At 40.8% G+C, this 21,272-nt stretch overlaps 1 long non-coding RNA gene across 1 annotated transcript; it reads right to left on the reverse strand.

Moving 5' to 3' along the window:
• Positions 1 to 376: 376 nt before the first annotated feature.
• On the reverse strand, positions 377 to 20,980 carry LOC120245236. Its single transcript, XR_005531737.1, has 4 exons — positions 20,850 to 20,980; positions 13,227 to 13,351; positions 9,335 to 9,407; positions 377 to 628 (listed from the first exon to the last, which is right to left on the reverse strand). It is a non-coding gene; the product is annotated as an uncharacterized LOC120245236 (long non-coding RNA).
• Between the last annotated feature and the right edge of the window lie 292 nt (positions 20,981 to 21,272).

The following is a 21,272-nucleotide window of genomic DNA, read 5'->3' on the forward strand; positions in this document are numbered from 1 at the left end:
CAGGTCCTGTTTCAAATGTCCCCTTACCCTTCTGACTAGAGAATAATGTGTTTGTGTAGTATATGATTACACCAGACAAGGCTGTGAACACATGTGACTTACTCAATGATCCTATTCTGCTTCCTTTTAAAGATAAAGAATGCATGTAAGTCGACTGTGTATGAGGCTCTCGTCATTCCTTAGAAGGCTCCATTCAAACAGAGAATAAAATTACCTTCCTTTAAAACATTAGGAGCATGGCTGTTTCCTCCGTCTTCATTTTCTTTTCAGACAATATGAATTAATACTTTCATTTATTTCAAAAGAGAAAAATATGACACATGTAATTACTTTAAAACAGTTTTAATTTATCTTTGTATAAGCAAAACATCCCCATTAAACATTTACTTTTCAAAAGTGTTTATATACAAATAACTGTGTAAGATGGAAGAAACAGCTAAAAACAACACAACCACCAACACAACAACTCCTAACAGTAGGCCAAGTCAGGGTGCAGATCTCATGAAAACAAGCTGCTCACATTCCCAGAACCACAAGCCCCTGGGAGGAATCTTGTCCTGTTTAACTCGCTGGGTGGCGGAGCCCAGAGGAATTAACTCAAACTATGAAAATCCCAAAGCATGGTCACCTATAGGGAAATGAGGAGAGAGATATAATTTGAGCATGGTAATTATTTTCTTGTAGTAACAGTAAAACAACAACAACAACTGTAAATGGTAAAGGTTTTTTGTGGGCCCCAACTTCAATAGGTAGCTAACTGTGTATTTACCAAACATAGAATTTGTTAGCTATGGTGGAAAACATACTACGTATGATTGCCATTTGTCTTTAAGATGATATCTCTAGAGCACTCATATTTACTGATTATAGATGCATGTAAGTAGTATGTAAAGTAATAAAACACAGCCAACATTTGAAGGTTTACTGTGTATCAGACATACTCTTCTAGGTTCTTCATATGGTTTTTTACTTAATCCCCACAAGATCCCTGAGAGGTAAGAACTATTATTATTTCTATTGTACGGAGAGCTAAGGCATAGAAAAGTTAAAGATTACACAGACAGAACGCAAAACTAGTTACCTTGTCTGCAGAGCTCTTGCTTTTCATTTAGTGCCAGTGCTGTAATGTGAAACTGGATTTTATTTTTACATTTTTTTAATGTTTATTTATTTTTGAGAGAGAGAGAGATGGAGAGAGACAGAGTGTGAGTGGGGGAGAGGCAGGGAGGGAGGAAGACACAGAATCCAAAGCAGGCTCTAGGCTCTAAGCTGTTAGCACAGAACCCGACACGGGGCTTGAATCCACGAACTGTGAGATCACGCCCTGAGCCGAAGTCTGATGCTTAACCGACTGAGCCACCCAGGTGCCTCTATTTTTACTTTAAAAAAAAAAGTTTACCCTGTGTCAGATTCTTTTTTTTTAAAAAAATTTTTTTTTAATGTTTTATTTATTTTTAGGAGAGAGAGAGACAGCGTGAGCAGGGGAGGGTCAGAGAGAGAGGGAGTCACAGGCTGAAACAGTCTCCAGGCTCTGAGCTGGCAGTCAGCACAGAGCCCGACGCGGGGCTCGATCCCACGAACCGCGAGATCATGACCCGAGCGAAAGTCGGACGCTTATCCGACTAAGCCACCCAGGCGCCCCACCCTGTGTCAGATTCTATGCTGACAGCGTGGAGCCTGCTTGGGATTTTCTCCTCTCTCTCTGGCCCTTCCCCATTCACATGCTCTATCAATCTCTCTCTGAAAATAAACAAACACTTTATTTTATTTTAAAATGTTTACTTACTTTGGGGGAGGGAGGGGCAGAGAGAGAGAGAGGAAGAGCTTGAACCCATGAACTGCGTGATCACGACCTGAGCTGAAATCAAGCGTCAGTTGCTTAACTGACTGAGCCACCCAAGTGCCCCTGAAGTTGGATTTTAAACCTTATTATCACACAGAACTACTCTTCCAACTATTCTTCTACAGAAATTCCATTTCCTTGTGAACTTCCACCTCCTAATACCTTTCTGACTCACTGTTCACCTTCTGCTTCCCAATTCACCTTCTGGTTTCACCTGCTTCCACATACAACTTGGACCCCTAGTCATTTCATTTATACCCCCAGACTCCTGCCCTGGCCTCTCCTACTGAAGTCAAACCAAGGTGGTGGCCTGTACCAGCAATCTCTGTTACTACTGCTTCCTAACAGTGAAACATTACTGCTGATTTAATCCAAGAAAGAGTCACGCTTCCTGTTGCTAAGTGGGCCTTCACTGCTGCTCGGCAATCCTTTTGTTGACACTTTATAGCATCCACAGCAGCTGTTCCCAACTTCTTCCAGAATTAAATCCCCAAACGCACCTATCTATCCCTTTGTAGATTATCTTACTATGGATTTACTTCAAACTCATCCAAAGTAGAGTTGCCAGATAAAATATAGGATGCCCAATTAAATGAGTTCCAAATAAACAAGGAATCATATTTTAGTATAAGTATGTACCAAATATTGCATTATAGAAATATTTAAATGGCATGTAAAATAAAAAAAAACCTCAGCAAACTATGTACTGAGAGCCTACCAAATATTGTACAGAACATATTAATACACAATTTTAATACTAAAAATTTGTTCATTGTTTATCTGAACATCAAATTTTACTTGGCATCATATATTTTAATTTGCTAAACCCAATCCAATCAAATTTCCTTCTTTCCATTCCTAGTACCCTTCCTTTTTTCAAAGGTTAATTCTCTGAGCTATGGTATTGGTCTCTCTCCTTAGTTCACTTTCTTCTTCATTCTACACAGTCCTTCTTTTCTACTTTCAAGAATGCTCGGGTCATCCCTACTATAGTAGGGATTCTACACCCCTCCATGAGCCCACCCATGCCCTTTGCCGTGTCACTCTGCAATTTCTCTACAAAGGTAAATTCTACTTCCCCACTCTTTGAATCTGTATGTAGCCATATAATCTGATCTGGTTATTAGAATGAGGCAGAAGTGCCAGCATGTCAGTTTGGAATCTGAGTTTCAAGGGGTCTTGTGTATCTCTGCTGGTCTTCTTAAAACTTTTCCACCTCCATGAGAAGAGTATGCCAGCGTAAGCCAGAAAGGAGGAGGATGACAGGTGAAATCGCGTCAAGCATTGAGCAAAGCCCCCCCCAGTAGGCTTGTAGATGTACAAGCAAGCCCCACTAAGACCAGCCAACCCTCAGGCACGAGCTATAATTACAGTCTCAAGCCACCGTTTTCGAGGGTTGGTTATACAGCAAAAGCTATCTGAAACATGTACCCTGAAAAAACTCTTCTTGACCTTACGATTCTAATTTTTCTTTCTTGCACCCCTGAACTGCTGTAAAAAGTTTTCTCTCTCTCCCTTCCTTCCTTCCTTCCTTCCTTCCTTCCTTCCTTCCTTCCTTCCTTCCTTCCTTCCTTCTTCTTTCTTTCTTTCTTTCTTTCTTTCTTTCTTTCTTTCTTTCTTTCTTTCTTTCTTTCTTTCTTTCTTTCTTTCTTTCTTTCTTTCTTTCTTTCTTTCTTTCTTTCTTTCTTTCTTTCTCTTTCCCTTTCTTCCTTCCTTCCTTCCTTCCTTGCCTCTGCTCTCTCACCACTTAATTTGTTATCTATACCACTTCTCTTAATTGACACCGAAAACCTCCTAATGGGCGCTCGTATAGCTTTGACTCTGTCCTGATCCACCTTGGCCTCTGTATAGCACCTGGCACCTCTGTTAAGTTTCCCCCTCCCTGATTGTACTGCACTGGTCTCACTGTCTTTGATTACATGGTCTATGTTTATTCATTCCCCCAACAGTAACTATCATACATTTGACTCACACATCTTTATGTCCACCCCAAATCTCCTTCCAAGCTCTGGTTGAATTGGTTCTCAAACTGTAGTGTGCATTAGATTCACTCAAAGGGCATACCAAGCTTCAGGTTTTTAGGGCCCCGCTGCCTGAGTTTCATATTCAGTAAGTCTGGAGCGGAGCCTGAGAATTTACCTTATTAACAAGTTCTCAGGTGATGCTGATGCATGACTTTGAGAATGACTATTCTAATTTCATATTTCCTATGAAATTCTCCACCTGGTTACCCAAAGTTGCCTCAAACATCACATACAGGGTCAGTTAGGTTTTTTTGTTTACTGTTTGTTTGAATTGTAAGCCCTGGGAACCAATTTGGGCTAGCTGAAACAAAACCAAGAATTTATCAGGGAGCTCACAGAAACAATGTGAAGGCAGGTTCACGCTCCAAATAAGGAAACCAGAAAACAGACTACTTGACAGTAGGAGCATTTCCTCTAAATCTGAAAAAGTAAACAGTGTCTCTTGTGTTCTTTGAGTCCCTCTGTTCAAGAATCAATTCCAAATGAAAGGTCCCTACCCATCCCTTGGTTGTCCCGGGGCAGGGATAGAAAGTAGTGGAAGCAGCTACCAACAGACTGCTCGTCTTTCATACGGTCTTTCTTCAGGCCCTCACAATCAAGCGAGTGGATTACTACAACAACCTCTTAACTGGTTTTCTTGCCCCTAATCTAACCTCCAACTCATTCTCCACATCAACGTCAGTTATCTCTTTAAAACACATGTCATTTTCTTCTTTGCCTTGTCTGGTAGTGTTCCTGTCTTATCTTGTTTTAAGTAATAAATTGCTTTTCTTTACGTGCAAGTGGATGGGATACTTCCGCCTTAGCAGACTCATAAAATGGAAACGTAGTTTTAAAAGGTAGGGAATACATTTTATTGTTAAATGAGGACCTAATTCCCTAGTAACCAGGCAAGGGCCAGAAGTGGTCCCAAAATAGAGACCCCTCTAGGAGCCTTTAAAAGATCAACGTCCCACTAGATTGAAAACCCCCTCACAACATAGACTCGTCCTCATTGCATGGCCGGCACCTAGCTCTCAGCAGGCACTGAATGAGACGAAGAAGTCTTCATCTCTGGGCCCCCTACTTCAGATGACTGTAGTAGTCTCCTGAGTTCCCGGTCTGCAGTCTCTGCCTGCCTATCTCCTCACTGCCAACTCCTTCCTGTACCACTGCTCATCAAGCCAGTTATCATTTCCTGCTTGAAACCTTCTGACTTCCCACTATATGTTTGCCAGCTCTACACTACTCCGGACTCAAAGCTTGCCATGATAATCCGGTTCCAACCGGTTCTTCCAGGCTTTCTTCCATTTCTACTTATACTGTCAGTTGCTCCAGATAAATGTTTTTTAAACATAACATACTTTTTCTGTTGCTGTTGGTTTAGTTCGACTTTTCGGGATGCCTTTCTCCCATGGGGTTTATCCTACCCTTCCTTCAAAGTCTGTTAACCCGTCAGTAGTCTCAAGCCTTTTTAAATCCATGCCCCACCACCCCAGGCTCTTTCGGTTTTGTCCCCTCGTACTCTGTATCTCTCTTTCCCTGGTTAGAAATTTGAAGCTTTTGTTAACTGATGTCTTATGTGTATACATACTTCCTAAGAGTTGAACACATACAGTCTTAAATTATCACTATATACTTGTCTATTTGTCCTACCCAATTTTAAGAGCTTTCTATCGCTAATTAATCTTCTATATTCACCCAGAAACTACTCTGGTGGTTTACACATAGTAGTGATGAATGAAATCTGTTGAGTAGATGAATAAATGGATGTTTATAATATGGGCTAGTATTTGGGACTGGTCTCCTTGAGGCAGCAGTCAGTGGCTATGCTAGGAATTCCAGAACTGCTGGAATCAAGGGGTATAAATCTTGGCAGCTTGGAAGTCAAGGGGAGTCTAAACCAAAGATGATCAGATTGAGCACAGAGTCAAGGGCCAACAAACCAAAAATAAGCATCAAGTAAAAAGGTTCCAAGGCCAAACCTGACTTGAAGTGTAAAGCACAGGATTTGGAATCGGGTGAAGACACAGTAGAAGCAACAGTAGTTTAATATTAGGTTGATGGGGATCTGGAATGGTGGACTTCTTTTAGGGGCTTGTAGAGCATTTATGGAAATAAAATGAGTGGTTTATTAGCAAAATGGAGTTGCCTAGGAGTCAGAAGTTGAGTGGGCAGCCAATTACCATTTATAGCAAAGAAATACATGGAAACAAATTTATAATAGCAAATGAAGTGAAATATAAATAGACCTGCTTTGAGAGGTAGATTTCATTTGAGCTTCATTTTCTTGCTTCTGCCCTGTCATTTTAATTTGTTTCACACATTTGCATAAGTTCACATCCAAGTTCTAATGCATTTTTTGATTCCTCCATATAATACGGTAAAAAATATATATATTTTAAGAGATATAGTATCATAGTACCCAATACCAAACACAAGAACTCAGAATGTTTTTGCTATATATTTTATTAATTTTAAAATTTATTTTTAATGTTTTATTTATTTCTGAGAGAGAGTGAGAGACAGCATGAACGGGGGAGGGTCGGAGAGAGAGAGGCAGACACAGAATCTGAAGCATGCTCCAGGCTCTGAGCTTGCTGTCAGCACAGAGCCCGACGTGGGGCTCGAACCCACGAACTGTGAGATCATGACCTGAGCCGAAGTCGGACGCTCAACCGACTGAGCCACCCAGGCGCCCCTGTTTTTGCTAACTATTTTAGACTTTTAAAATATCAATGAATAAAGCTCCAATAAGAAAGCTGTATCTAATAACTGATTTTTTTTCTACACTAACTATTCACAGACTAGAAAAGTCTAAACAAAGGTTTAAAAATAACTTAAAACGTAAAACAAAAAAAAATCCTATTTATAAAAAATGCATATTTTATTACTGAGAATGCTAAAAAGCTTAATTCCTACACCAACCTTTCCCTATAAAGCATTTGTTTGCTTTCAGTCTGTGAGGCTGGGTTGAACAGCTCTCTGCCACACACAGTGTTTCCTTGTACTAATTAGCAGCAAGCATTGTGGCAAAGACTAATGTCCACATGAAAAGCACAGCAAAATTCACTTTAAATCTTATTGTAAATGTGCAATAGTCCTTTGCATGCATTGTAAAATAAATTTTGTTATTTTGAATTAAACGATGAATAAAGTACACTTTTCAAGCCTATATTATTCTTCCTGATAAACTCCCATAATAGTTCCTTGGAAAGTTAATATATTTTGGCAGGGAACATAGAAGAATAGTAAAAGCACTTATCCAGGAGCTAGGTGACCTTGATCCTACCTATTAAATGAGGTCTTAGGCAAGTCATTTATTCTCTCAAAGTCTCAGTATCCTCATCATAAAATATAAAGACTTGAATTACTTCAGTGGTTCTGGCAAGGAAGCCTGCATTGTGATTGCCTGTGGACATTTTATTTTGACTTGGTAGATGTGAGAAGGGAGGGCCTCGGTAACTGGAGCTTTACAACACTTCATAAGTGATTCTGATGCATAGGATTGGTTAAAAACCATTGGCCTAAATAATTCTTGAGTCTTTTTTAATTCTAAAAATCTACTTTTTATATCCAATCAGTGGGATTTTAATAGCTCCTACCTTTCATCATTAGTCTCTTTTGTAATGAATAAAGGTATTTTAGGAAATAGAGAAGCTGCCTCTAAATTATGAATAATAGCTTACAGTTATTGAGTGCTTACCAGTTCTAAGGTATTAACTCATTTACTATATGGAATTCAATCTTCACAACCACTTTGGGAGGTAGGTACTAGTATTATCGTCTATATATCACAGATGGAAAAATTGAGGCACGGAGAGTAATTGGCCCAAAGTTACAGAAAGTAAGTACAGAAACTGGGCCATAGAGCGTGCACGCTTAACCAGTATGCTACTGCCATTCAATAAGTGACCTGTACCTGGAAACAGTACCCACTACTATTCTCCACCCAAGCAGCACTGTTTTCTCTGTCGCTTGCTGAAAAAGGAGGTGTCCGTTTTTAGAAAATTTGTGGGATCAAAAATGACGGAAGGGGGAAGCTGGGAAAGGCAAGAATGAAATGACTCAAGGGAGTTGAGCCTAAGGCCCCTGACCTAGAGATTACTTAGATTCACAAAAGCCTTGTTAAAAAGGGTTATGATCTATGGGAGTGATTTTCCATCAGTCATTACTTTATCCCATAATGTTTAAGACATGTCCTTTTGGACTGGTCAAATATTAATTTAAAAAACATTAGAAATTTACCTTACTGGATAAACTAGATCCAAAGCTATAAAGTTAAAACAGGAAATGAAGCACAAAAGCTATGATAGAGAGTCAGGGAGAAGGTAATGACAATTGAAATTATTCAGCCTATTACTAATTTGGGATAGACCAAAGAGAGTTTATTACAACTGTACTTTGGCATACGGAGTAGAGTCTAGTGCATCCTAAGGATAACTTTCCCTTCCCAACAACATGGACACAGTGACCTAACTGGTCTGTGGTCCTGGATGTGCAGTGTTAAAGGCCAATCTACACAGCTGTGCGACTCTTTCCTAACTGGGTGCACTCAGCAACCTGGGTTAGAGCTGGTGTTTTGCCAGGTTAGTGACAGCAGAGCAAGCAGGGCAAAGGAGGCTTCTGGCAAGAGACTGGCAATTTAAGATAGAATGCAGCAAAAAATCAAAGGGAGTGAAGGCAGGAGAGGGCTGATAGGGAGAAAAAAGAGAGAAGTCTGGATTAGAGGTGTCATGTCAGAGAAACCTGAGGACGAGGGGCTACCATAGAGAGAGGAAGAACGCTGGAGACATCAGGGAACTGAGAATGACGTACTGGGAGGAATGGAGTGAGAGAGCTGGGATGAATGCTGGGGCCAGAGAACGTGAAGTCTGCGCTTACGGAGTGAGAGGGGAACCAGACTGGGTGTATGACAAGATCCAGGGTGTGGCAACAGAAACAAGTGGCTGAACATCACTGGAGATGAGATGTCAAGGAACTTCGAGGCTGGTATTCTGGCTATTTTGGTGATGCATTCACTCAGGATGAACGTAGCAGTTAAGGGAAACAAGAGGACTGTAATCCATGTGTCCGTCTTTAATATTTTAAGTCTTGAAAGACTTTGACATGCTTAGGATAGGGAACTGGATATTCTAGAAAGGGCACTGTTCCCCCCTTATCTATGAGATTTCAGTCTAAACACAGTTCATACTATTGCAGAAGTAAGCAGCAGCTTAAGAGAAATGAGTAATGTTTCCCTTCATTCTTTTTTTTAATGTTTTATTTATTTCTGAGAGAGGGAGAGACAGCGTGAGCAGGGGAGGGTCAGAGAGAGAGGGAGGCACAGAATCTGCAACAGGCTCCAGGCTCTGAGGTAGCTGTCAGCACAGAGCCCAACGTGGGGCTCGAACCCACAAACCATGAGATCATGACCTGCGTCGAAGTTAGACGCTTAACCGACTGAGCCACCCAGGTGCCCCTGTTTCCCTTCATTCTTAAGACTAACCTTTGCTCCACTTTTCAGACTTGGTAAGAACCTGTGTTTCACATTTTCATCCTAGGGCTGGCTTAGTATTTTGCTAAAATTGAATAGAGAATGAAATTAACCTGCTAATTCAGGCAAGAAAAATCTCCATTCCCTGTTCTCACAAGTTTGTGAAAATAAATGTTTAAAACATAAATTACAACTCAGTTGCCCCAGTTCTGATTTGAAAACATCTGGTGAGATCACTGGGTACAGCTTCCCACTACTTTTTTTTTTCAGGGTAAAAAAATACACGTACAAAGGTTTCTTATAATCTTGAAAGAACAGGGTGGCAGGCTATTTACTGACAGGTTGACCTTTACACAAAGAACCTTCACCTTCAACAAGCTGAAATTACTGTTACTGATGCTTTCAGAATATTATTCCCTCAGAAAGCGGCATGTTTTGTCCAAGTCAGACAGAAATGGCTAGATAGACACCATTTGGTCACCAAATGGTGCACTGCAGAGAGTAGGGGCAAATTATTTCTATAGTACCAACCATATGTCTGATACTGTGCAAGGAATAAAAAAGGAAATGTCAAATATGATTCCTAATACCAAGAAGCTTACAATTTATTGGCCAATTACATAATAATTGAGCCCAGAGCCATGTCTGACATTGTTGTAATTACTCACAGCATCTAACATACGAATTTATATATATCAATAAGTGAATAACAATACAAAAAGTTTAGAATTAAGTAATAAAACACGTTTCACATAGGTGACTGAGAGAAGAGATAACAATTGAGCTAGTGTCATTGTAATCTATGAGAAATCTTGTCCCTATTCTATTTTGAGCCGGTACTGACACAGGAAGTTCCCTGTTCCTACTCACTGAAATCTTTAGGGAAGAAAAGAACCAGGTCAGCTTTTTCTACAGGTAGAAATTGAAGGTCAGGTTTATCCTGCACTAGGGCATCAAGAGTGGCTGTGTCTATACCTGCATCTTTTCCCAGTTAGCCAAGAAAACTTAGCCTTGAGCAATTGCTCTCCTAAGTATGTAAAGCAATTGACCAACTGTTATTGAAATCCTTTCCCTCTTGGATTCTTTGATTTTATATTGTTATCCTTTCATTTATTTACATAAAAAATTATTGAGCACCTACTATATAACCAGCACTGTATTCCTATCCTTTTTACTTCTGATTCCTTTACTACCTCTTCTCTACTCTATCACTCCCCCTCACCCCTTATTCAGCTCTCAGCTCTATTCTTTTTATGCATCCCATCTTTCAAAAGGTATAGAAGTTCGCTGAGGTTCATGTAGCCGTTAGGCTGATATCTCCCAACCAACACATCCTACACATACAGATGGAAGAGGAGATTCAAGTGTCTGTAAGGTCTTAAATTTCCTGCTACTGATACGCTTCATTGATTGTTCCTTCTCAGTCTTTCCTATGGGCAACTCTTCCTCTAGAGAGTATTAGGTTTTGAAATTTTCAGTACTCTGAATCTGTCTTTCCCCTCTATACTTTATCCTTACACAATTGCATCTCCCTCTTCCTATCACTCTCCAAGCTTCAGAATGAATTTTTCTATTCTTGTTCTTTCTATACTTTGAACAGACTTTCACTGAGTCTGTTGCCCCTGCTTTATCCAGTTAGTTCCTCTTCTTCCTTAAATCTTAAAGTCCTTCCCTAAAGACTTAAGGACGTCTTTGTTCTTCTCCCTAAACTAGGTTACACAGCTCTGCCATGTGACCTTATTGCCCCCTCCCTCCTTTTCTTTTGAAGTATTCATCATTGCATATGACTGTTTAATGGCTGTCTTGTCCCACAGACCAAGAGTAAACAATAGCCTATGTGTCAAATCCAGCCCCACTGCAGGTTTTCTTGGAACATTCTTTTATGTATTGTTGATGATTGCTTTTGCATTTCAAAGGCAGAGTAGTTGTGAGAGAGGCCATTTAGCCTGAAAGCCCCAAATATTTATTATCTGTCCCTTTACAGGAAAAGTTTGCCAAATGCTGCATTAGACTATAAGGACCATGAAGACTGAAATCATGCCTGTTGTTCTCATTTCTATATTCCCAGCACCTAGCCTAATGCCTGACACATCAGTATTTCGGGACTAATTGTATTTCAGTCTCAAGCTTTAACCCATCTTGTCAGTGATCAGGATGAGATCCCATTAATCGGCCTGTGTTTATAACAGCCTTATAAGCGCTGCTATCCAAAGAATGAATGTATTGCAGTCTAAGGGAAATTAAATAACATACAAATGAATAGATTATTACAACCAGAGGTAAATGCTATGGAAAAAAGGAACACAATTAGAATATGTAACAGAAAACATAATCAAATATAAAGTTTGGGAAGACTTCCTGAAAGAAGTGGTCTTTGACCTGAAATCTAAAAAGTGAATTAAGTGGGCAAAAAGAGGTAGACAGAAGGAACGTAGTATGCACCAGGAATTGATACTCATGTCAAATAATAAACTATAAAGTAAGTTCCTTGAGAAATTAAGGGTAGGATCCAAAATGGAGCAAATGGTCAGTGGGACATTTATTATAATGGAAAATCTGAAATACTATTATTGGCCAACAGTGGGAAAATGGTGAACTATCAAATGTCCATAGTGCAGTATATTCTGTATCCATTAAAACAATGGATATGAAGATTTTTAATCTGTATGGAAAATGATTCTACTATAATGTAAAATTTTAAAAACCCTGGGAAGTTGTTTCAGCTAAGTAATATAGTCACAGAAAAATTTTCTAGAAGAAAAATGGACTAAAATGTTAATTATAACTGCCTCCAGGTAGGATTGAGTATCCTATATGTTCTTTATGGTTTTCCATTTTTCCTAGACTATGCATTTAAGACCTTTAAGATTGGAAAAATAAATTTTATTGAGAAAAATAAAGAAATAGAAGTGTTGATCTTAATCTATACATCTGAGGATAGTCTTTCCTGTACCCTGGAATGAGGATGTAAAATGACCACCAAATCCCAGGAGAGTTCACTGTCACTAGTAAAGATTCTTAGTGGAAGTTTTCTTGGAATATGATTTAAACTGTAGGTATAAAAGTGCAGTGGGGACATTAGGACCAGGGAAAACTACGCTGAGATGTGCTGCTGTATATAGACACCTTGCTTCCGGGATTCTGTATCTTGACTAGTTAAATTGGGAACGTAATCTAACCTTAGTCTATGTGTGTTTGGTCTCTTCCTACACACATATGGCCTAGCCGTAACCCATCAGAAATGCTCAGTTTCAATTCTGGATATATAATTTAAATGAGGGTCCTGGAGAGCTCACGCATCAGGTCTAATACTACTCTATTCTGAAAGCTTCTTTTATTTTTTGTTCTGCAAACATCATGTTCAATTTATAGGCTCATTGGTCTCTCCCTTAAAACTATTACTGCTAATTTATGGAAGTGGGTGAGTTGAGAGTTGTTTTTAAAAAGTTTTGCTTCTTCCTGTAACTGAAATAAAAAGAACAGAAATTCTTACAATGATTAATTTGACTTCCCTTTAAAAAGAAAAAATAAAACCCCATTCTTCTGATTAAAATATATTTTATTAATCATTCAGGCAATACATATTTATGTGCCTATCTTATACCCAGGCAGGCACTATGAATCCACTGGGGAAACCTGCATGAAGTCTTCTAAGGTGTGCAGTTGATAGCAATTGCTTCCAGAGTTTGCCATACAGGGCTTCCAAATCCCTTTTGGGAGGGGGATGAGTATCTTTTCCATCATGGTTACACAGAGGCAACAGAGTGGATGCAGGGCTTAGTAAAAACTTCCTTTAGACTAGGCTAGATCAAACTTGGCACTACTGTTTGGAGTCAGGTAATTCCCCATTATGGGGGCTGTCCTATGCATGATATGATATTCAGCTGCATCCTTGGACACTTACCTACTTGATATCGGTAGCACTCTTTCCGATGTGATTAAAAAAAAAAAAATGTGTCCAGACATTTTGCCAAATGTCCTCTGGTGGTGGGGAGGACAAAGAATTTATCTTGACTTTCACTGAATTTACTGGAAAAGAAAAGTAACCAAATAAATTGAAGAAAAATATAAATTTTGCCAGATCACTATGCCCTTCTGCTTATTCCCTAGATTAGAGGTGAATGGAAAGACACGGACAAGACAGACTGTTTCCTACAACAGAAAGGACTGGCATATAGACACTATTCAGAAGATTCTCTACAGTAAGGAGTAAAAGTAATGGACCTGGAGTTAGAAGACTTGGGTTCTCAATAAATAGCTTCATTTCTGTGGGACTCAGTTTCCTGATCTATAAAATGGAGGTGGTGTGGGAAGGCAGTAGAGTCATAAATACATCTTTTAATTTTTTAAAACATTTTTATGTTTATTTATTTTTTGAGAGAAAGGGAGCGAGCAAGCTGGAGAGGGGGAGAGAGAAAGCCCAAACAGGCTCTGCACCGTCCATGCAGAGCCCAATGTGGAGCTCAAACCCATGAACCATGAGATCAAGAGCTGAGCTGAAACCAAGAGTGGGATGCTCAACTGACTGAGCCCCCAGGTGCCCCAGATCTTTTAACTTTTTAATTCCATTAATGTTGAAGACTTATTCTAGTCACTGTACATGGAGCTAGTATACAAAAGATAAAAAGACAGGGTATCTTTCTTCAAGGAGATTACAGTCTATTAGAATGACAAACTAATAAACCACAGTAATCTAAGAGTCACAACAGAATCACGTACAAAAAACAGTGGAAGCCTGGAAAGAACACCTAAATTTGCTTGCAGAAATGAGGGAGACCTTTACAAGGGAAGTGGCATTTTAACTAAAACTTGAAAGATGAATAAAAATTTTGACATGAGATAAGAAGGGGGAAGACATTCTAGTTAGAAAGACAAAAGCAGAGAAATTTGATGCTTTTCCAGAAAAAAATGTGTATTTAGAGAACTATAAGGACTCCAGTGGTGCTAAAGGATATATGGAAGAGGTGAAATACCATATTGTAGATGATAATCTAAAATTTATGTGATCTATCACCCTTGCAGTTGTATAGAAAATAGGTTTGGAGAGGAATGAGCCAAGAGGCCAATCAAATGACTATTATAATAGTCCACCTAAAAATAGTGAAAGTCTACAGAAGGCCAATTATGTGGAGAATATTCAGAGAGAGAATATTCAGAGAGAGAATGCGTAAGACTTGAAGTCAGATAGATAGAGGGATTATAGATACGACTTAGTGAGCATTTTGGTAAGCACTTTCTGTATGTGTGCAATAGCTCATTTAATCCATATAATAAGCCTAACAGGTATTTGCTAAAACTTAATTTGCCAAATGATCAGGTAGTTGAATTTACCAAATACTTGCTTTACAGAAAATTCACCTTACATTTATTGAATAAATGTACTCTTTGGTAAAATTACTTCTTAGTGAATTGGCTTTCAGTGAAATGACTTCCAACCTAAGATAATATAAAATTATCCTCATTTTACTGAGGAGAAAACTGAGGTTCAGCATTAGCAAAGGCAAGGCCAGGTCTATAGAGCTAGAGCTTTTAATCTCCAGGTGACTAATAATACTATGGCGATAAAGGAAACAAATGATCTAGGATATTCTGTTTCAGCTCTAATACCCTATGATTTTAATATTTTTTAAAGTTTATTTATTTATTTGGGGAGGAAGGGGTGGAGAGAGAGGGAGAGAGAGAAACCCAAGCAGGCTCTGTGCTGTCAGTGCAGAGTCTGGCACTGGGCTTGAACTCCCAAACTGTGAGATCATGACCTGAGCCGAGCCTAAGTTGGATGCTTAACCAACTGAGTCACCCAGGTGCCCCTATGATGTTAATATTTTCAAATCAACAACCAAAACTTAAAAAACAGACATAACGAAACTAAGTTCAAGCTCTATTAAGAATACCATAGCTTCTGGGGCGCCTGGGTGGCTTAGTCAGTTAAGCGTCCGACTTTCGCTTAGGTCATGATCTCGCGGTTCGTGGGTTCGAGCCCCGCGTCGGGCTCTATGCTGACTGCCGGCTCAGAGCCTGGAGCCTGTTTCAATCTGGGACTCCCTCTCTCTCTGACCCTCCCCTGCTCACGCTGTCTCTCTCTCTCCTAGAAATAAATAAAACATTAAAAAAAAAAAAAAAAAAGAATACCATAGCTTCTAATGGCAACTTCCTTAATTTTTCTTGAGAATTTAAAAAAATTTTCCCCTTCAGCCCATTGATGAAGACAATGACAGGGAGATGGTTTTCCTTACTTTTCTGTAGTTCTCTGCAATTTTTCTTAACTGTGAGACATTGCGATCTATCTGGAGTCAACTACCATTTACATCCACGTGACACATAAAACCCACTGATCACCTTTAAATTGTCATCCCAAATATTTGTTTCATCCCAATGTAGATGGTATTATTTTTCTAACATGGGGGAAAAGGTCACCATAATTCTGTTCTCTCAGATATGAGACTTATGAAATTCTTAAAACTCAACTTTGTATTTTTTCCCTGCCTGAGAATCACCAGCAAAAACTGCACATGACCTTTCTTGGATCTGTAATGACCCTGGTTCCCAGCTGTGGACAGTGGAGGGTACTCCAGGAAGTCAGTGGAAAGCAGTAACTCCTCTTCGGGGGCATTTTTGTTACAGTAGCATGTGAGGCCCAAGGGCCAGGATGTTAAATATCCTGTACAACGTAGAACTGTTTCACCTAAAACATCAGGAGAAGCCCCCCTTGAGAAACAGTGAGCTCAGGGTCAATTTCATGGGCATGCAGGCTGTGCAGTCTTACAGGGCACCATGGTTGGTTTAGTGCTCTGCAGTCACCATTTTGAAGATCTTCGTACTTGTATGTTTGAACATCTGTTTTATAAATGAAGTCCAGCGGTACAATGGATCATACGTGCAAGCAGAGGAGGCAACGTGTGCATCTTTTCTTCCTTGCCACCCCGTTTGCATATAGTCTTCATGGTATCTCATAAACACAGGACTCTGATGGACCTAATGAGGTACAGAAACTCAGGGAGTCACAAAGTGATTATAAGGCAAGCATATTACATCTATGGCTGATGTGGTGGACTATTCCAAGAGGCTACACTTTCCATTTGAACCAGAACTTGCTTCGGATGCAAAAAGAAGGGAAGGCATCCTAAAAAATGCAAGTGACAAAAGAATCCCGTCCTCTCCTTTCTTACTAGTGTATATTACTTCCCTGTATTACCATTTACATAGAAAATGATGACACAGAAGGAAGGGGAGAGGTAGCGCAACTCATGGTTTCCTTTCCTTTCAGTCCTTCCATACTCAAATTGGTAGGATGTATGCATATCAAAAAAGGAAATAAAAACAGGTTAGTTGAGGGGTGCCTGGGTGGCTCAGTCGGTTGGGTGTCTGACTTCAGTTCAGGTCATGATCTCGTGGTTCGTGGGTTCAAGCCCCGCGTTGGGCTCTGTGCTGACAGCTAGCTCAGAGTCTGAAGCCTGTTTCAGATTCTGTGTCTCCCTCTCTCTCTGACCCTCCCCTGCTCATGCTGTCTCTGTCTCTGTCTCTCTCTCAGAAATAAATAAAACATTTAAAAAAATTAAAAAAAACCAGGTGAGTTGGCTTTGTGCAGCACTTACACATTCTGATAAGCAAAGGATGCATATACATGTAAAACTAGCATATGAATTGTGCACTTCTAGTGATTTTGTGTATGAGTTAAATGCTTTTTATATTTGCATTTATAAATGGCATTGCACAAAATAAAGATGAATGGGAAAATTCATTCTAATAATTTAAAATTCTAATTTTTCTTAGAATGACATTTATTTTGTCATTCATTTTAAAGTGACATTAATTTTACTTAGAATGACATTAAAAAGCAAATAAAACACATCATTATAAGTCAAGGGACAGATGAAAGAAGAAAGAAAAAGCTTTATATTTTAGTACATATGATGGCACTTTTTTCCTGCTTTTTGAGCAAGGGGCCCCACATTTTTCATTTTGCTCTGGGCCCAGCAAATTATGTAGCTGACCATGACTGAGCTAGCTTAAGCAGAAAGGGATTAAAGGATAGTACTTAGCTCAGAGATCTTGGAGAGGACCAGAGAACCAGGCTTGGATAATACACAGCTAGATAGAAACAACATTCAGGAAAAACCAAACCAGGAAGAACACTCATCCCACATCACAGAACTCTTCTAATGGAAAGCCATCCCAACACCAACTGCCAGTCAGCACCTGTGACTCTAAAAATGATGTGAGAGCTCTTCCTCAGCTACCCAGAAGAACCAGACATCTCCACCATGGCATTTGCCAGAAAATCCATCTCCCTGAATGCTGCTGAGGCATCATGTTGCTCACCTTGGCACCCATGTCTTGAATGGGTGCATCTGATTACTGGAAACTAGGTCATATGTACAGGTATGCTGACGCCAGCTAGTGATTGTTAGCATCATTTCTAACTAACTCCACATTCAGTGAAGTCACTTCAGTACCTTGGGAGTATTTACACCATGAAAATTGGTCAATGCAACAAATCAGAGTTGTTACTCTCCCCCAGCTGTTAGTAAACACTTACCAGCACACCATCATCTATCTACAAACAGCACTCTCTAGCTGCAAGTGTCTGGAAACTGTAGTTCTTTAACTTGGTAGCTTTTGAAGTACAAAAAAACAAGCTAGATGGGCTGGATGAGGGCTGGGTAAACCATCTTATAATACCTGAGCAAAGATTATAGTATCCATTGCCTTCTGTTCTAGATTATAAAGTGCTAGTAGCCAAATACTCATAGATGTTGAATAGTATTGGTACAGAAAAAGGTTTGGCAGGCTTTTACTAAAAGCATGACATGGGGGTGCCTGGGTGGCTCAGTTGGCTGAGCATCTGACTTCAGCTCAGGTCATGATCTCACAGTTCGCAAGTTCGGGCCCTGTGTCAGGCTCTGTGCTGACAGCTAAGAGCCTGGAGCCTGCTTCACATTCTGTGTCTCCCTCTCTCTCTGCCCCTCCCCCGCTTGTACTCTCTCTCAAAAATAAATAAAACATTAAAAAAACTTTTTTAAATAAAAAATCATGACATGATGAGTTATACATCAGTGGACTAGAAGAGATATAGGTCAACTGATATGACTAAAATACATTTCTATGATGCTAGACTATAAACTCTGTAAGAGCAGGGGCCATGTCTGTTTTATCTCTCACTATTATCTGAAATCACCTGGCAAATAGAAGCTCCTCCACAGTAATAACAACAACAACAAAGATAACTTTAAGAATAGAGAGAGTTCAATTTTGGCATCTCTCTTATTCTGTGTACGTAAGACCATGCCAAATGATTTTATTTACTCCTTTTAGAGGATAAACTTCTGGATGCCAACAGTTTACAATACTTTCATACATTATCTCATTTGCACCTGTACCATCTCTAAGAAAACAGGAACTACTATCCATTTCATAGATGAGGAAACAAACTCCAAAAAATAGTGATCTTTCCAAAGTCATGTAGCTAGTAAAGGATTTAAAATTTTCATTTCCTAACTCAAAATTCCAGAACTCTTTCTTATGTCAGGAGACTGTATTATAAAACACATTTGATAGTGATTAGTTAGGGAAGCATTGTCTTAATTAAGGAAGTACTGTCAAGTTTTCAACTTGAGCATCAACTTCAACTCAATTACATGCAATGAACAAAATATCTTGATTTCATGCCACAAATGTTTTTCTTCAAAGTGAATATTCTTTCCTTGGCATTTTAGAAGGATTTGAATTGTGGTTGCAATTGCCTTTTCTTAAAGTCAAGGATGTTGATTCAAGAGGTGGGGGGAAAGAAACCCTTTTCTAGAAATAGCTAATCCATGAATTTGATACTTTTTTTTTAAGCTAGGAATAGTATAATTTAAATACTATGAATGTACTTGGATTGAAATATGGTACAGGGACTCTCGATTTTATATTACTTTAGAATCATGAGTGGCGGGTGAGGTTGCTAATAGATTTCCAGGCCTCATTCCTAAAAATGTGACTTTGTAAAGGCCAAAATATTAAAATTTAAAGAACACTCAAGAGCCCAGAATACTAAGAATGGTGTATCTGTCATTCAGGTTGTACAAAAATATTTATTTTACCAGAATATGCATTTTATCACGGCAGTGCTATTTTTAAATCACTTCCATAAGCCTCCTAAAACCTAAATCAATTTAAGAGATTTGCCTCATAAAATTATTAGGTAATTTCCTGTATATTAGAAATCTTGCTACCTGTGTTTATTATAATCATGCTCTGAGGTTGAAAACTGCAGGCTAATTTACTGTCGTAATCAGTCTCAAATCTCTTGTAGCATAAATTCTTACTAGCAGTATATGTTATCGAATTTATAGACAGCTTCCTACCAGTGATCTGTTCCTCTGAGCCTTTGGATTTTCCATCTGAAGAAACACAATGGTGCCAAAGGACGATCTCTTACACCACTTAAAATATATGGCAACCTACTAACCATTAAAATACACCTGTATAATATATGAGAGTGAATGCATGATCTCTAATTAGGGTACACTGAAAATGACTGTCAAAAGCCCTTTACTTAGTGCCATACTTCGAATTTGAAATCATGGTTTCTCTCTCTTGCTTAAATCTTTAATAAGAAGAAACCGTTCTGAATGTAAGTGAAACTCCCGTTCCACGGAGAAAGAAACTGAGGTTCCAAGAAACCAAATTATTTTCCACGGTCACACCGGGTTATTAGTGACCAAGTCAGACAAAAAACCCATCGGTTCCAACATAATAGCCAACCCAAATGCTTCTGTTAGTACCTCCCCCCCCCCCCAATTTCACTACACCCCATCTCCCGACCTCTTTTTGGATAAAGTGGTTTTGTTTAACAGTCCTTCCCCACCCCACGCCCGTTTGCTTTTATGCCTTCGGATGGTAAAACCTCGCACAACCCGTTAGTGAATAGCATTGGGTGTCCACATCTAACGCAGTGACTTTCACGGGCCTTTTCCTTTGGCCGAAAATATCTCAGAAAGGCTCTTAATCCTGGATTCCGCCAGGGGAGGGGGAAGGGGAGGGAGGTCACCCAGCGCCGACAAGTCCGTACTTGTACGAGCGCGCGCGCGGGACCCAGCCTGCGGGGCCAAGGAGGAAGCCAAGGAAGGATACGTTAGGGCGGGAGGGAAGGAAAGAGGCGGGAGAAAAACCCCGTGGTGGGAAATCCCTGTGCACGGGATCCGCCAACCCCTGGCAACGCCGAGCAGGATCGGGCGTGAATAAACCCTTTTAGGTGGCCAGGCGCAGACACTGCAGCACAGCCGACTCGGAGGGGGCGCGGCGGCTCGAGCCGCACGATCCGTAGGGAGCGTCCGGGAGGCCCTTTTATAGGCCGAAGCCAGCGCTCGCGCGCCCCCGCCCCTCGCGCCGCCCCCGGGCCACGCAGGGAGCCGCGGCGTTACCTGAGAAGGGCCGGCTGCGTCCGCGCCCAGCCCCGCCCGTTCCGCCGCCCGCCCTCCCGCGAGGCCGCGGCGGCACGAGATCTGCGCCTCGCCTCCCTCCCCCCGCGGGCGGGTTTTCTTACCTTGTGAAAAAGCCGTCTCCGCGGCTGCCCCCGCCTCCGTCGCAGGATGTGAAATGGCGGTCGGCGAGGCGAGCGCGAGTACCGCAGCTCCGGCCAATCCCGCCTAGCCACCAAAACGGCCCCGATCACTGGCGGCCCCCCTCCCGCAAGCCCCTTGGAGCCCATCGGTGACATCGGCGCTCCGCCGCGCCCCCCCCTGCTGCCCCCGCCCAGGTGGCCGTGCCCACCGGCCGAGTCATCGATTCCCCGCGCCAGGCGCTAGTCCAGCTTTCCACCGGCCTCCTCCCTCGCTGCGAGCCTTGGGGGCGGGGGAGAAAACACCTTCTCGGCCCCCGCCTGGGTGTCCCGCTCGGGCGCCCGCCCTGCTCCCTCCCTTTCCCGCCGCGTCCCCTCCCCCAACTACTCACCGCCCTCCCTTCGCCG

The sequence above is a fragment of the Hyaena hyaena genome, unplaced genomic scaffold, assembly GCF_003009895.1.
Source record: "Hyaena hyaena isolate Hyena2069 unplaced genomic scaffold, ASM300989v1 scaffold_412, whole genome shotgun sequence".
Taxonomy (NCBI): domain Eukaryota; kingdom Metazoa; phylum Chordata; class Mammalia; order Carnivora; family Hyaenidae; genus Hyaena; species Hyaena hyaena.